At 28.6% G+C, this 17010-nt stretch overlaps 1 protein-coding gene across 1 annotated transcript in view; it reads left to right on the forward strand.

Moving 5' to 3' along the window:
* The first annotated feature begins 6425 nt into the window (after positions 1–6425).
* The window catches only part of gsb (paired box protein gooseberry), a 90999-nt gene continuing 80414 nt past the window's right edge, over positions 6426–17010 (forward strand). The window contains exon 1 of the mRNA XM_076397326.1: positions 6426–6649. The gene's annotated coding sequence lies outside the window, so the exon portion shown is untranslated. The remainder of the gene's footprint in view (positions 6650–17010) is intronic.

The raw sequence follows: 17010 nt of genomic DNA on the forward strand, positions 1-17010 counted from the left end.
TGAAAAATATAAAGCACTAAATGGCTATAATATTAATCACAGTTACACTGATAGTGTGAAAGAAGTTTAGGATCATACGTTTTCTACAACACATCATAATCCCAGAGAAATAGAGATTTAACTTTATAGGAAATTTTGGGAAAATGTTTCGCGACGTCCAAAATCTAGATGTCGCTACTTTCCACTTACTACTTGTTTTAATCGCTATCCTAAGAACCGCGACAAGATCTGATTGGTGCACTTCGTTTCTATGGTGCACTTATTGTTTATTTGTTTCGAACGTCATTTTCAATGTACTTGACGTAAGGTATAATAAAGTATAATAGTATGTTGAGATTTTGATAACGTTTCAATATTAAACGAATAGTTCATTAGTTATGAGTAGTACAATAAATAAAGTGAATTCTCGATTCAGGAAGTGTTGTGTACCCGGATGCACAGACTGTAAATAAATGCAGAATCGTTTTATTTCTAAGAAGTATTTGGCTGTTTAAAAAAATTATTTATAATGTTGAATATCCCAAACTGACTGGATTAAGTATCAAAGAAATTTATGATCATTACACAATGTTTTGTTGTTGTAAGTTGGGGTAAGTTTATTCATATTAATAATCATATAAAATATCAAAAATGTATTTTTAGTTTTAAAAATGTATTGCTTTCACAAAGAAGATATACAAACGGCTATATACTTTTATTCTTGGGTCAATTATTTGACAGTTGCAATTCCACTAAAATAATAGCTACTGAGTGCAAACCTTTTAAGAGATGCTTAACCAAAGTTCCAGTTCAATACACTAGGAATTTTGATCGCTTTTAGGAAATTGTGAAGAGGATGAACATAAGGGTTCTTTAGATAATTTACATTTCATACTAATGGGGGATATATCATCAGTTGTTCAGAAATTGCAACTTAACCCTATACCTTTAATTCCTTAAGTTGCTATATGCTTAGTATCTCATGCCCCTGAAAATTGTTTCAATACATGGACAGTAGGTCTTTGAGCTATCTCAGCAGGAAAAGACTAAAAATTTGATTTCAGTATGAGAAACCAAAAACAAGAGCTCTAATAGAAATTTATAGCAGTAAACATATATGAAAAAGGGGTAAGACAGAAGCCGTTTAGCCGTTTAGAAAGTTCTTTGTTTATTATTAAAAAATTAAATTAGATTTATGTCATTTTATTAATTTTTTTAATGAAATTATTAAGAACAGTTGGCAATTATAAAAAGTCATTTATTTACACATACAACCAAATCATAAAGCGTGGATTTTTGTTATTATTTATATGATAGTATAATAATTCACATTGTCTATTGTGGCAAATACTTTATAGACTGTGGTTCAGAGCCCATGTTAAGCAGTTGGTCCAGTACAAACTAACCCTAGTTTCTAAGGAGACTGATAACAATGTCGGTGTAATTTTGTTATTAAAAAATAAATGGTCTCTTAGAAAAGCATTTAAAATTATATCTGAATAACAGTCTCACCCGGCCTTACATAACCTGATGATTAGCATAACAAATGATTAAATATTATATTTTTATTAAAATTTTATTCAAATTATTTATTTTTAACAAATGTCCCTTTATGAGGCAAGATTTAAATCCATCGAGCACTTGAAGCGAATGTATCAGCACACAATTATTACAATGCCTGGAAAAATTTCCGATATGATATGTATGTTAATATGTATATATAGTTAATATATTAAGGACATTTTTTTATTGCATCATCCCTTAAATACGTTTAGTAAAATCTTGATTTACAAATTATTTTATTACTATTTTTCTGTTATCTTTTTATCAATAAACAAGCAAGACGAGTGCCGGATTAATATGTCAGTAAAGTTACATTAAACTATTTAAGCTAGGGTTAAAAGTCTTATGCATTATAAAGCTTATGTAGTTTGGTTCATTTCAATCTTCTAATTTTCTGCGGATTGTCTAGTATCCGTATTGCTCCACTTTGCTGTGATTTAGTAAACTTATTTCGACTTTGTAAATCTATTTGATTTCGAAATTTTTTATATAGTTCTTCAATGGTTACGTAGCGATAGGTATTAGTTGAAGAACTTTGTTTTGGCGGACTAGGATTAGGTACTAGTCGGTTTGGTGTTTCAGTACAACTAACATTAATTACACCCGGGAAGTTCAAATAGGCTTTAAAACTGACCAATAAACCAATATAATTGATATTATGACATGTTAGGTGTATTTTCCGATTAACTAGTAGGATTTTTAGATTTTCAGCCTGGTCTGCTTTTTATCTAGCGTGATTACTTTTTAATTAATATTATCTTTACGCATTAGCATATTTTCAGTTACTAAAGACCATCATTTTCTCTCAAATTAGTTAATAACAATAGTTTAGATTAGAGAATTTTTAAAGCAGTGTTATTTGTTCAAACGTTCAAATTTTTATACAAAATAAATTCGAATATCACAGAGAAAAAACACCAATCGAGTATTGTTGTAATAACTACCGAATTAGCTTCACATCGATACGTAACAATCAGTTCCATGGTAAGTTAACCGAGCAATACCCATGGGAGGGAACAAATTGTTTTATGGGAGGTGCCGTCGCACAAGCCCGACCTCGACGCTCACACCGCGGATTGTTTCAAACCAAAACAACAACGCCGACAACAAAAACAACAACAACCACAAAAAAACGCCATTGAAAAGGCTCGCGTGGGCTGATGAAAGCTCGCTAACAGCTATTTTATGTTAAACATCTTTGACTACAGCTTAATGTACGATAAGGATTTTAGTTTACGTAATTGCCTGCCAGTAACTAGTGTACGGGCATTTTGTTTAGATTTTACGATTACAACGAATAAAGAAAATGGAACAATGGTTTGTTTTTAATTATATTCAGGATGTTCGACATAAAAGAAATAGGTAAAAATACAATGAAACGTGTATAAGCTCAGTTATAGATATTTTGACGTATTGGGTTCCCATTAACACATACATTTTTAACATTCAGTCATTTCACAATAAAATAGATGAAAAATTCAGATGAATTCACTTTTAGCAAATACAAAACATATTTTAAACTTATAGTATAATCTCTTCTTACTATCATCATTTCTTCATATTAACATCAAAAATTTATCTTTACTAGACCTTGCTTGATGGAATTATGTTTTTAAATAAATTTTTTAACGTTATTTTTACAGGTTAGTGATTTTATTGGCCATTCTATTTAACTTTAACTTCTCACATAATCCTATACATTACGTCTAAATAGAGAGTCAACAACTTACATTTCCACCTAGACAATCACTAAATATATATCTCCTTTTATTCTGTGCATTTGCATGTTGTTAAACTCCCCCAAAACCTTTAGACCAATTTTGATGAAACATTTTTTGGGTGAGTTTTGTATGGGCCCCGAAATTATTTACATTAACAATTGGACAATCCCGCCCGCTGGATAAGCAGCGCCGCAATAAGATTCCAGCGATATATATCTTTAAATTTTTAAAATATAAAAACATATAACAACAACATTTCGACAAAATAAAGATTGACAAAATATGTTGTGTACTGTCTTAATAAACCCGGAATTCCTAATAGCTGTGTTGCTCACTAATTGAATGTCATTACAAATGTGTAATTATGAGAATCTTCTATAACGTTAGTTTTATTGTCGAAATAAATTATTCTACACAAACAAAATGCCAATATTTCGGCAAGACAACGTCTGTCGGATCCGCTAGTATAAATGTCAATAATATATCATAGATAAAATCAAATAAATAAAAATCATAAATCAACCACATTCATTCCCTGAGTAGAATTCGATAATCAGCATCAGAAACGTCCTGTCATGTTCGTCACCTAATATATTTAAAATATCCATACTCTGAACAGGATTTGAACATACAATTTTTACCACTACTTATACTACTTTTTTCCATTGTCAGGCTCTATACGAATTTGAAATTCCCGTATTTTGAGACTATTTTTGGGCCTTTCGTGAGAAGTTAAGCAATGGGTCATCAGCCGGAACAAGTAGTAACAATTTTTACCAAATCTGACTGAGCGTTTTCATGTTACACCGACTTATTTTATATTCGATGGTTTTTAAATATTCGTCTGATCCTCCTACTACGTTTTTTACCTTCAGTATTACCGTGGACTTCTATGTAATACTGATACAAAATTGTTAATATATATATATATATATATATATATATATATATATATATATATATATATTGTAGATGTTCAATATTATATTAAAATTTAACCAAATGTAATATTTAAGGCAAATTCTAAATATGAAATGAAGTCATTCGTTTACATGATGATAATAGTAACAGTTTAAATAACTATAAGAGATTCATTGATTTAATGGTGAGTATTATTTTATCGAAAGTCGAAGACTTTTATGTACAAGTGTATAGTTAAAAGAACTCAAGAACTAAAAATGTAACTCTATATAACTTATATATAATACATATACCTACATATACCTGCCTTATGTACCTATATATAAGTTAGGCTGAGAAAACTCGAATAGAACTTACGGCAAATAAATGATCTTACGTTAACTTGCCACGAAAATAAGACATTATATGCTTTAGTAGATTTCTAATGTAAAGGTTACATTTTATATCTTGAGAAAAACAATTACTTCCAAATATAAATAAATTATTTATGATGGTGTTATTGGATCGCAAAATATGCTCTAGAAAGAGCTTTGAAGAATGCGAATGAGAATGCTTTCATATGCATATGACTTAATTTAGAATTCAAAAATTACCTATTTCAACTTTCAGATTGACACGTTTACATTGCCTTCTAAATGAGACAATATCTTCCTCAAATACGAGGATAATTCAATACATCAATAGAATGATAAATAGTAATTATCAAGAATTTATTTATTTCAGTGTTCGATTTTTGCAATGATCAATCTTTGATCACTAAATGTCTATTCATATTTAAATATATTTAGGTCTCACTATTTAGTTATTAATCAACCTCAACATTATCCACAACCGAACCAACTAGTAACTAATGAAAAGCTACACAATGACTTCGAAATCAAATATGTTTTCGAAGTTATCCAAGATTTCGCCGTAAAAAGAAATAAGGTACTAATTTACAGTAACGTGAAACGAAGCTTCTGAACAATACGCTGGAAATTGGAAGATCGAATGGCACCAAACCACACTTGTATAATGTATAAGTGCTATTCTTTACTTTAGCTTAAGTTGATTAATTTTATTTTAATTTGGGAAATACATACCGTAGAAATATATTAATTTTCAAATTAAGATTGTACTAAGCATATCTTATGTAAGATATTTTTTTTAATTCAACATGGCCATCGTAACACTAGTTTAGCTAATTACCCTAATATAAAAGTTTGGTTCCCATTAATGCATATATATTCTTGGCATCTTTCTTATTTAAATTTTAATTGAGTTTTATTTTACAATAATGTACTAAAATGTACACAAATGTTATTTACATAAATATTGTGGTATTAGAAATAAGGAATCTGTAACCATTTTCTGAAATGGAGAATTTTCTTCCATCTTTTCCAGTTTACCACATTCAACAATAGAATCTGATCAAGTATCTAATGTCAATCTCCTTTACTGTATGTCAATGGTCTTCCGACGGATTCAGAATCCTTCAATTGTTGGCAAAATTGTTAACATTGGTAACAACTATTTGACAACTTCTTTAAGAGATCTTTTGTATATACCGATATTTTAAATAAATATTTTAAGGTACATTTTGTGTTTACATTATCAGGATTTCCATATTTTCCTCAACAGACACGTTGTCCTTATTTATTGTCTTCTTGTTCTATGTAGTAATTTATCCAGTCTGTGTTATACCTACTATTTATTTTTCCTATTCTATGTTTTCTCTCTTTGAATTACATATTTCTGTATTTGCTATTTTATGCTATTTTATGCTCTGATCATTATTTAGACATTTCTCGCAAAGCGTCTTATCTGTCTTTACTAAATTAATTTCCTGTGGGGTATTTCTAATTAAGTCATACTATTTTATACTTTCAAGTCTTTTTATGGAGGTTTATGCCTTACATTTTATATATTTTTGTCAATACCCCTTTTTCTGATTTTCTTTTATAATTCAGGCTAGGTTATTAAAGTCATTTTGTATTCCCATTATTCAAATTTATAAGTTTTTAAGTACTACTTTCTTTAATGGCATATCCATAAAATATATGCGGAAATTATAATACATACCCTACATGTCAAAGTATCTTTTGGAATCTAACGTATGCTTGCTATGAATGTTTTTCGTTAGGAATTTAATCTTTATTCTCGATCTTTGTGTATATATACCACTTTAAAACATTATTGGTATTTCAAATAATATTTAATTTTATTGTACTAGATATACTCCAGTCGCCAAGAAAATGGAACCCAAAAAAATATAATATTTTACCAAGTAAAAATGAAATCAATTCAGAATAATTCAGTTTTAATCAAGTAAGTTTATTATATTTCTCCCTTCTTTCAATTTTATTCTGATTATGGATGTGTTCCTCACTTTGTCATTAAGAAGGATTAAGAAGAATTCAAAATCAGTTAGAAAGTTCATGCATGTTAAAAAAAGAGCATTATTACTTGACTTCAACCGTCAGTAGGTAAGTTGAATGATCTACTACACATACTTAAAGGTTAAATATAATATACAATAAATGTATGTTAACCTATACAATAGGTTGGCGAAAAGTAATTTCGATATTTGTCATGCTTTTCAAAACGAATTTATTCTAAAATTTCAAATGCTAATTAATTTAAAACATAGTAATATATGTGCCGTGTAGAATCAACATCCTTCGTTTATTGTGTTTTTCTGATTATAATTATATTACGTTAAACGGGCAAAATCTAAGCCAAGACTTTTCACAAGCAACATTTCACCGTTAATATCTAACTAATGCATTTATGAACCTTTTTTTGGTATCAAATCTTATGTAAATGGTTCGAAACTAATTTTATGGCCCACATTTATTTTGAAAGGGTTGTCGCGATATTAAATATATCGAACTATCTTGCAACTGAACTAAAACGAAAATCAGTTCTGGCACAAGCCTTCACTAAAGCGCTCTTCGCCATATACATCACATAATTTTCTACATTTTCACCTTTTGGAAGTAAAACGCAAAATATAACAAAAATGACATTCTAGTATCCCCATTTTAAAAACGCAAACCCCAACTTTTGACTGAGTAACTAAATGATGCTACCTTTATCTCTAAAATAGCTGTTATTTGGTAACTGCACTATATGACGGCTTCATTAAATAAGCATTACTGGATATACACGTCTTTTAAGCGATCTGTTAGGAAATACCGAAATTATTTTCTCCTGGACCAATTATAAACTACTCCAGGCCTACTATAAAATTAAACCCCATGGCTCTTTTGGTTGTTTTTCTGATCACTCAGATGGTTATTACTATTTCATTAATTATTATATATCAGTAATCAAAATTACTTTGTTATATTTAATGAATAGAACAAATATTCCATAAAATTATCAATATATTAATTAATTTTAGAAACCTGTGAGCAAGTGCAATGTTTTTCCTAATCAACTTTTAACACCCTTGGTATCAATTATTTTCTGTAAATATTCTCTGAATTAACCATATACACCTTTACAAAAATAGGTATTATTGGTTTTTACATGGCCGCATTATGACTGAATTTACACTACATGGCAAATTATATTCTTAAACCATGATCACGTAACAGTTTTTGTAATCGATTTTCCAATAAATGTAATTAGATATTTTTATAAAATATATATTTTTATATACTATTTAAATGAATCACTAATTTAATTATTACATTGAAACAAAACCATTCCTACTTAATGTTTAATTATCAAAAAACCTTACACAGAATATACATACATTTTGTGTAGCTATATAATATATATTAACAAACATTTTACTTATCTATTTATTTAACTGAACAAACGAATATGACTGGAATAATAAGCTTATAACCAATGGTGTGTGAATTTAATACTAGTTAACAGAAACGAACACACGTGGATCTACTCTACAACAAAACGAACGAAACTCTACGGGAATATACCCCGATTAAAAGAAACACGTTAGTTGTCTACAAAAAGGATAACCAATAAGGCAAATAAGACGATAGTTTTATTCGTTTGTGTTCGATAATGGTAACAAAAACGACAACGTTTCTGGCTTACGAAGCGGCAGTGTCGAGGCAAAAGGTCGAAGCGTGGCTAATCCAATCAGCCCAAGTCATAGAGATGTGGCCCTTTGTGATGTTGCGGCGCTGGAGGACCACCTGGAAGACATTCGCCATTTAGCGGAATAGCTTTCGGGAAAATAAAACACCTTGATTTATCGATAGAATGGTGCTGAGAGCATATAAGAACCGGACGTTTTTACATTAAAAAATATGGAATTTAATCCAAAAAAAATATGGGGACGGGACGGAACAATAGTCGGTAAATGTATGCGTGGAAACGTTTTTTTATATCCAGGGTGCTGTGAGTGTTTTATGAATTATACATCTCCATTAAAATATCTGGTAACATTTATAAAGTAACCAAATCTTCCTGTGGAATAATATAGAACATTCAAACAAAGAATTTGAAATTAATCTAAAAGGTAACTTTATCATTTTATTTGATATATATTTATAATATTTTATATTTTTGTTAAGTTATTTTTTTAATAATGGCAGAGTTATTACTTAAACTACAACTTAAACTTATATTATATGGTAATAGATTAACATAACGTTAAGTTTTATTCGTGCAGCAAACGTTAATTTTATAAAACAATACAATTTCCTGACTCTGCCAAACATAAAAGCAAAGGAGCTTTTACAGAACGAATTCAGCATAATAGTTAGAAATCACAAAGAAAACAGATTATTCTTAGAAATCATTACAAGATTAATATCTAAATGTTGTCGTGTATAAACTAAGTATTGTATTTAATATAAATTCACACCATTATTTAATTCGCTGCCTCCTTAAGGCTTTTTGCACTGAAATATGCTTTATATCTTCAGAATCAGTATACCCATGATTATCAGTATATACATCTACCCCTAAATTTAAAGTATCCAAGTAGTGAAAAGTAGCATAAACTGTATAACATCTGAGCTGAAATCCCGGAGCTAACACATAGATGGCGCTAGTTTTATTGCATTCGCCGTTCTACTTTTGTTATTTTCAATGGATCAAAAACAATTTTCTATTTTAATTTTTATTGCTTCTTGACTGGAAAAAATTCCGTTCAAGCAAAGCAATGGCTTGAAAAGTGTTATAAGGACTCCATTCCATCAGAAACGACAATAAAACGTTGATTTGCTGACTTCAGACTTGGTCGTAGAGATATCGATGATGCAGAACGCAGTGTCCAAATGAAGTAGTAACACTAGAAAATGTCAAATAAATCCGCAAAATTATTTTGAATGATGGAAAAGTGAATTTGCATGAGTTAGCTAACATTATAAAGATATCAAAAGAACGTGTTGGTTTTATAATATATAAGTATTTGACTATGAGTAAGCTCTGTTCAAAGTGGGTGCCGCGTTTGTTCACCGTTGACCAATAACAAGAACGTTTTGATGATTCTAAGCAGTATTTGGCCATGTTTAAACATGGCATTACTTCACTCCGGAATCAAAACGATCATCATCTGAGTGGAGAGTAACCGGTGGCTGGCCTATTTTGAAGCAAAAGATAAATCGTTCTGCAAAAGTGGTATTGAAATATTAGAGCGGTGATGGAAAGATTGTGTGGCTCTTGATAGAGATTGCTTTGATCTAATTTTAAGTTTATTACTCACTATTACCGGTCTTCTTGCAACAATACGTCATTTAATATATTAATTTGATAGACATTTGCAGTAATATTCGGTTTTAGCAACTTGTAATATACTACATCTTGGTGATGCTACCATATGGCCATAAATATAGCATATCGCTTGTAGTAGATTCACTTTTATCGCCCGTTACAATACGTCACAGAACACTTTTCTTTTTTTATTTCTGAGCAATGAAATCGCGATGGTGCTACTGCTGATAATTGCTAATCTCCAAGCCCTCTGAAAGTTCTTTGAGAATTTGAGCCAGCTTGAGTTTCATCTAGTAAATCGTACAATTCATTCTCTTCCAGAGTTCTGTTCTGTTGAAAAAACTGTTTTGGTTCTCCAGGACCTTTTTTGACCCCTACATTAAAATCACTACTTTTAAATCCTTGAAGTCCAAACCGAGAATTGGCATATTTCAAATATGTTATGTATGTTTTCTGTTATATTGTTTAACAGTGGTTTACATTAATAATTTACTAATGTTAACGATGACTTTTTGAGCCACTTGAAAAAGCTTATTCAAAAAGCGAATGGTTTTTGTTTTAATGTTAGTGAATTCCACAGGTATTGTACAACAGTTTTACACATCCACATTTATTCATACATACCCTTTTATACACACGGTAATTTCTCATTTAGTACTCTAAACGGCTTTAGTTTTCCATTTTTTAGCTTTTGTATAAGTTATAATAATGTATTGGTGTTAATGCAATATTTCCATAGATACTTTATGAATATTTCAGTTCTAAAATACTCCTTTTAAAGACATAAAGCACTTTTAACATGCACAATGTTTCATACATACTCGCTTTTCTACGTACACTAACTGGAATTATTTTAGTAGATTTATCATTTCTTGTTGATAAAGTAATTTTAAACCTCTGGTAGTTAGATTCAAGTTTAAGTTTTTTCTTAAATTGCTGAATTTTAGGATATATTAGGATGAATTTTATATATATATGTATATATATATATATATATATATATATATATATATATATATGTATATATATGTATATATATATATATATATATATATATATGTATATATATGTATATATATATATATATATATATATATATATATATGTATATATATATATATATATATATATATATATATATATATATGTATATATATATATATATATATATATATATATATATATGTATATATATGTATATATATATATATATATATATATATATATGTATATATATATATATATATATATATATATATATATATGTATATATATATATATATATATATATATATATATATATATATTACAACTTATTTTATTATTATAATGTGTTTTGTATTTACACAAAAAATTATTTTAATAATATTTCTATATTAATGTCAAATACTTATATAGTAAAATAATCCTAAATTGTTAGATTTGCAAATTTATCTCTTTTAAGTACTATTAATATACAATATAAAACAAAAAACATATAACACTTCTAAAACAAAAAAGGTATAATTTTAGCACACATGGCAAGATCATTATATGCAATAAATGTGCATTAAATTACTTAAATAATTACAGTATTATTTTGAATCACGTTATTTTATGTACCTAAATACACGCAAAATATTCTTAAGTTATCCGTATTATGGAATTCCCCCTGAATCAATTATTTATAATAAACTATTATATTCAATTCATTTCTGTTACTATCACCGTGTCCTTCAAAACGTTCGAATATTTTCCATTTACAATTATATTACAATATTGCTTTGATATTGGGTAATCGAACTTGGATATATTTTGTGTTATATAACTGCTATTAAAACTTTTAATTAAAATGAAAACTTCTAGTTAATAAGAAGCTTATATAGTATAATAATCATATTAATTTTCTTTAAAATATAATGTGTTAAATATTATGTTGTCAAGGTAATGTAATAAGTTTGTGATAATTTACTAGTAAAAATTAAAAATTTAATAAGAAGCAATTATATCTACCAATTAAGTCAGGTGACTAATTGTCAGAGTGGGTAACGTCAAACAGAGGCTGACTGGCGAGAGGTGGCTGGGTAAGCTTCATACATTTCATATTATCAACTGATATATGATAAAAAAAAACAGTAATTAAGAATTAGATATGTTTTTTAAATATCTTGTTCAATTTTTATTACAACTAAAAATATGTTAGATTAATTTAAGTTTTAATATTATTGTGTATTCTTAATAGTAATATCTAATAATTTTGCGCACAATACTATCAGTATGAATGTTTAACAACCTTTAAGGAATCTAACTTATATACTAAACCTCTAACCTTTTATATAATATTGTACCATAAAATAGCTGTTTTCCAATTCGTATTATTGAATTATTCAGTGCATAATAATGTTAATCATGGACCGCTCCAAATAGAATTTTCGATATTCATTACTTTTGTTGCTTAATTTGACGAAACATAACGAAGGCAAAGTCATCTTCTTACACGCCAATACTCGAAATACTCGGAATTAATTTTGAGTTAGCAAGGGTTAATATTCCATTCAACGTGAATATGTTTAAAAGATAATCAGAAAAGCCTGAGAAAACTAAATAAAAAATATAAGACACTTGATAAATGGAATGATATAAGCTTCATTTTAAATTTTTAATAAAAGTATCACTAAGATGCAGTGCAGTTCATAATGAAAAGGTCAAGAATAATTGATCCATAATCATTTTGTAATTTCACCACTACCCTGAATAACATTCAAAAAATATTCCATGCTAAGATTTTGGTCACACAATAAATCACAGGCAAAAGCATCAAATTGTATTCCAAATCTGAACCAAATCTAGTTATCTTATAACCTATGTTAATTTTCAATTATTTATATTCATACATAAACTTTATGGTAATCTATATATAATATTATTACTTTATATGCAACCTCTGTAAAATATTAAATTAACTTATAAAATAAAAAAACGTATTCAGTAATTGTTCAATCTGAAATCCGTTCTCCTCAATCTCAACGTAACTTTTTGTAATGAATCGTGTATGATAAAATAATTTCAAAAAGACGTATTGAGTAATAATTTATCTGCTCCAATAATTAGTTATTGTTTTACACGACCTACTGGTTCGTAATTGATTTGCGAACTGCATGACAAGTACAAAAAAGTGTCAAAATTAACTTTTTACTAAATTTTGTAGTAATCACAATTACAGATTCTTTCGAAATTAATTTCTTTTTTCGTTTTGTACAATACCTCATGATTTTGACATGGGAAATTGCTAAGTTTTTTCTTTTATTGTCAGTTCGATGATAGATTTGGTCATATTTCAAATCAATCCGGTTTTACTGACAAATTAAGGATAAAAAAAATCTTAATTTTGTGTTTCCTTTTAAAATTCAATTTATTCCTTCCAATGAACTAAACCAAATCGATTAATATTATCAAATTATTAAATTAATTTATACTAATTTGTCGATATAATAACAATGAAGTAAATTAAATATAACAGTAAATCAGTTTTGAGTTCTTATAGGGCACTATAATATAGAGCCATGATGTTATTCATCAGCGACATATAATATATATAAAAATTTTAACATTTTGAACATAATCTTTTATTTTTTATCACTTAGTACAATATCATCAGTGATTTTGTCATTTAAGGACGATCTACGTAACTTTCAATACACACACATAAAAATTGCGTTTTTGTAAAATATTTAAATGGACTTTTACTTGATTATATATTTAGTGATAAAGTCCAGTCGTTTGACACTACGAAGTGTTAGTATTGTTAGTTTGAAACGCCCAAATTAGTTATCTGTCTAAAATTATTATATATAACATGCAAAAAGTAATGACACAAAATGCATCTTAAAATATTGTATCAACTTTAACTATTCATTCAACTAACATTAACGTACAATTATTACTTAAGTATAAAAACATTTTCATATTTAAAAAAAACATGATTTTAAAAGATCTCAAAAAATGCTCATGATACAGTTGATGCACAGAAATATAAAATCAGGATTTTTCAACATATATAGAGGTTAAAAGTTTTAATTAGCATTCACCAATTCAGGTTAAATAAACGCCATCTTGATCCTGTATGTTACCGTTATTTCTAATATGCCTCTCTCATAAAATTCCTTGTATCTAGTCAAAAAATTGATTGAGAGTTGATTCTCAGAAGTCTTTGCAAAAGATCCGGTCTGAATGTGTAGCCTGGCGTAGATTTCTGGCAACTTAGCCAAAACTGTGTTAATTCGCTATTACAGCAACAGAACTATATTACTATATTTCATATATAAACAATATTCACCTTGCTTTTTTACCTTTGAAGAACAATTGAAAATTTGGCGTGTTTTCTCTTTGCTAGTGTCCTTTGACGTGAGTTCAAACAAAAGTGAGTCAACCATTCACAAAACTGTCAAATAAAATTAAATTTTGAGTACGAAATTTAAATTCTAAAAATAATTTTCTCATTTCAATTCCAAAATTCGAAATTCTAATAACTGCTAGTGTAACTCGATCGAACTTTCGCAAAGCCAGATACAATTTATTAATCTTTACAAACTCTTTATTGGAAAAAAGTTAATTTTATTGTCCTTTTTGGATATATCTCAAATAAAATTATAAATATAATTTGACAAATGGTAAGAACAGATACAAAAATGTATAGCTTATGAAGATTATAAAGGAAATGTGAATATAAAATATATTGCAGTAACCTACTAGACGTTAAAATTATTTATACGTAATTTGATGGAGCTTGCTCATTAATTGTTTAACAAGCTTAGATAATATTTAATACTAGTACTTCTTTACATACATAAAGTCAATTTTATTTTATTTTGAAGTTGGAACTTTTCGAATATAACTGGCAATAATTTATTTATTAATATGATTCTTGTATAGCTACAACTTTTAACCGATGATAATGATTCTAAAATCTCAATTGATCAACCAAATTGCAATATTTTTATGCAATTCGGGCTAAATACATTATTCTTAAATGTTTTTAAATTTTTTAATTTTTCATTAATATTGTGTTATTTATGTTCTGACATTTATTTCGTACTTTTCAGTAGTCCACCTTAAAACGGAATTATTTATAATTTATTTGTATTTGTTTTAGTCCTTTCAGGTCTTCAGGGATCACAGTTCGCACTTACACAATTATATACCAGAAACTATCACGAAATATATTTTGTTCAGTGAGGTTTCTGCCGTAAATGGTTTAATTTTATACCTTTGCCTATCGATAAACACAATTATAGTCAATCAAAAACATAAAATGGTAAACCCAGTTCCCAGCAGAATTCGAATCTACTACTAACGTAGCAGTAATACAGTCCGTAGCAGTAAGAAATAGTTATTGACTTCAAGTTCTTTTAAAGCATTTTTCGGTTCAATGATTAATTCAATTTAATGTTCAATGTTTATATTTATCAATGACTGAATTCATCAAAGCAGTTCATCATTCACTAAAATCCAATGGAGCTAAATCAAACATATAGCGTCATTACGAACTAAGTTCATTGTGTTATGAAAACAATCAATGCCCTGTGAGAAGGCACATCATGACAAAACTAAGAGTTATTGACCCATAATTCCTACTTGTGTACAATACAATGATTTGAGTCTTACTGTGTTTTGATCACAGTACTAAGAATACCATCGACACTAATCGTGTTAAAATACGTAAACTTATAACTTAGACAAAAACGTGTGTAAATTTGAACCAATACATCGGCATACTCCAAAAAATAATTGTGAATGACACCCAGGTGGTCCTTAGCGCCCCCACTCGGGGATGACTGGTCTTATTAAATTAGCTACACAACGCTGTGGGCCTTTTCGGTACAATTCCTTTCACACTCCACTGAATCGGCCTTAGTCATCGCTCACAACAAGAAATCAATATTGAATATTGGTCTTAATGAACGTACATCGATAGGCACTAACAGCCTTAATTATTTTCCTTTCTTTTTTTCTCGGCGATTTATAGGCAATTCATTAGCCAATAAAACTTATTCTTTATCAATAATGGTAATATGAATATTACATTACACGATACATTAATTAAGTTCGTTTGGTTTGGTTTGGTAAAAATTGAAATTGATATATAATTAAAAAACTTAATGTAATATGAATGATCTTAATAAATATATTTAAATTATGTTTCCGAAACTATATTTTTTCCAAATATCTATGTTTTAGGCATTATTTCTTATTACATATAATTTTGCTAAAGTCTAAAAAGCATAACGTTAAAGTTCGGTGAAATATTTCCCAGAAAAAATGTTTGCCGTTTAATTTAAAAAAGTGCCACTGAAAGTCATCGGATACTTTTGAAAATGTATGTAGAATGTAACAACTCCACAATTGTTAGCAAAGAGTAATTATTTAGCAAATAATAATGTACCAATTTTTTACAATTAGGCCTTGAGCTTAAGTATTGATAGAGCTTCAACAGCTTCCTGGTTTAGCCTCACTTTTCCAAGTAAGAGGAAAAAAATAAGAAGTTGGCACAAGTGTTATTTTATTTAGTTCATAAATGTAATCCGATTCTTCATACATAGTTGAAGTTGGCGAAAGAATTTTTTATTGCTTATAACTCAGCACTATAACACTATAGCATATTTAGGCGATGACACCATGATCATCAATCCATGGGCTGGGAAGATTTTCTGCTTCTCAACCAAAACATTGCTGTTGGTATTAGGTTGCTGTTGGACGTCGAATACTTCTTTTTCACGAAATCTCACCACAGTTAACGATTGACCACATCCATTCTGGCGACGAAAAATGCTAGTCTCCTATATTGCAGATATTTTTCGAAGCTGGCTGACTCTCGTTAATTTCCTTCAATTTCGTTTGACAGATATGTCCAAACCCTTGTAATTTGCGTCGCTGTATTGTTTCTCTTTGTTTGTCAGTTATACACTGGTTGTATTCTACTGATCAAATTCAGTAGTTATGACTTATCGATCCCAAATACCTGAACTTCTACACTTGCTCTAAATAGATCCCGTAGAGATTTACAATAGCAGGCTATTCGTCAGTTGTCAATACATTGAATGTAGCTTCATTAATTATCAAGGCCCAAGGCTTTTTAATGAGAACTGTATCAAGATGAATGCTAGATGTCTCT

This window comes from Rhynchophorus ferrugineus, unplaced genomic scaffold (assembly GCF_030347505.1).
Source record: "Rhynchophorus ferrugineus isolate W39M unplaced genomic scaffold, kcgeb_rfMv2 rfM1, whole genome shotgun sequence".
Taxonomy (NCBI): Eukaryota; Metazoa; Arthropoda; class Insecta; order Coleoptera; family Curculionidae; genus Rhynchophorus; species Rhynchophorus ferrugineus.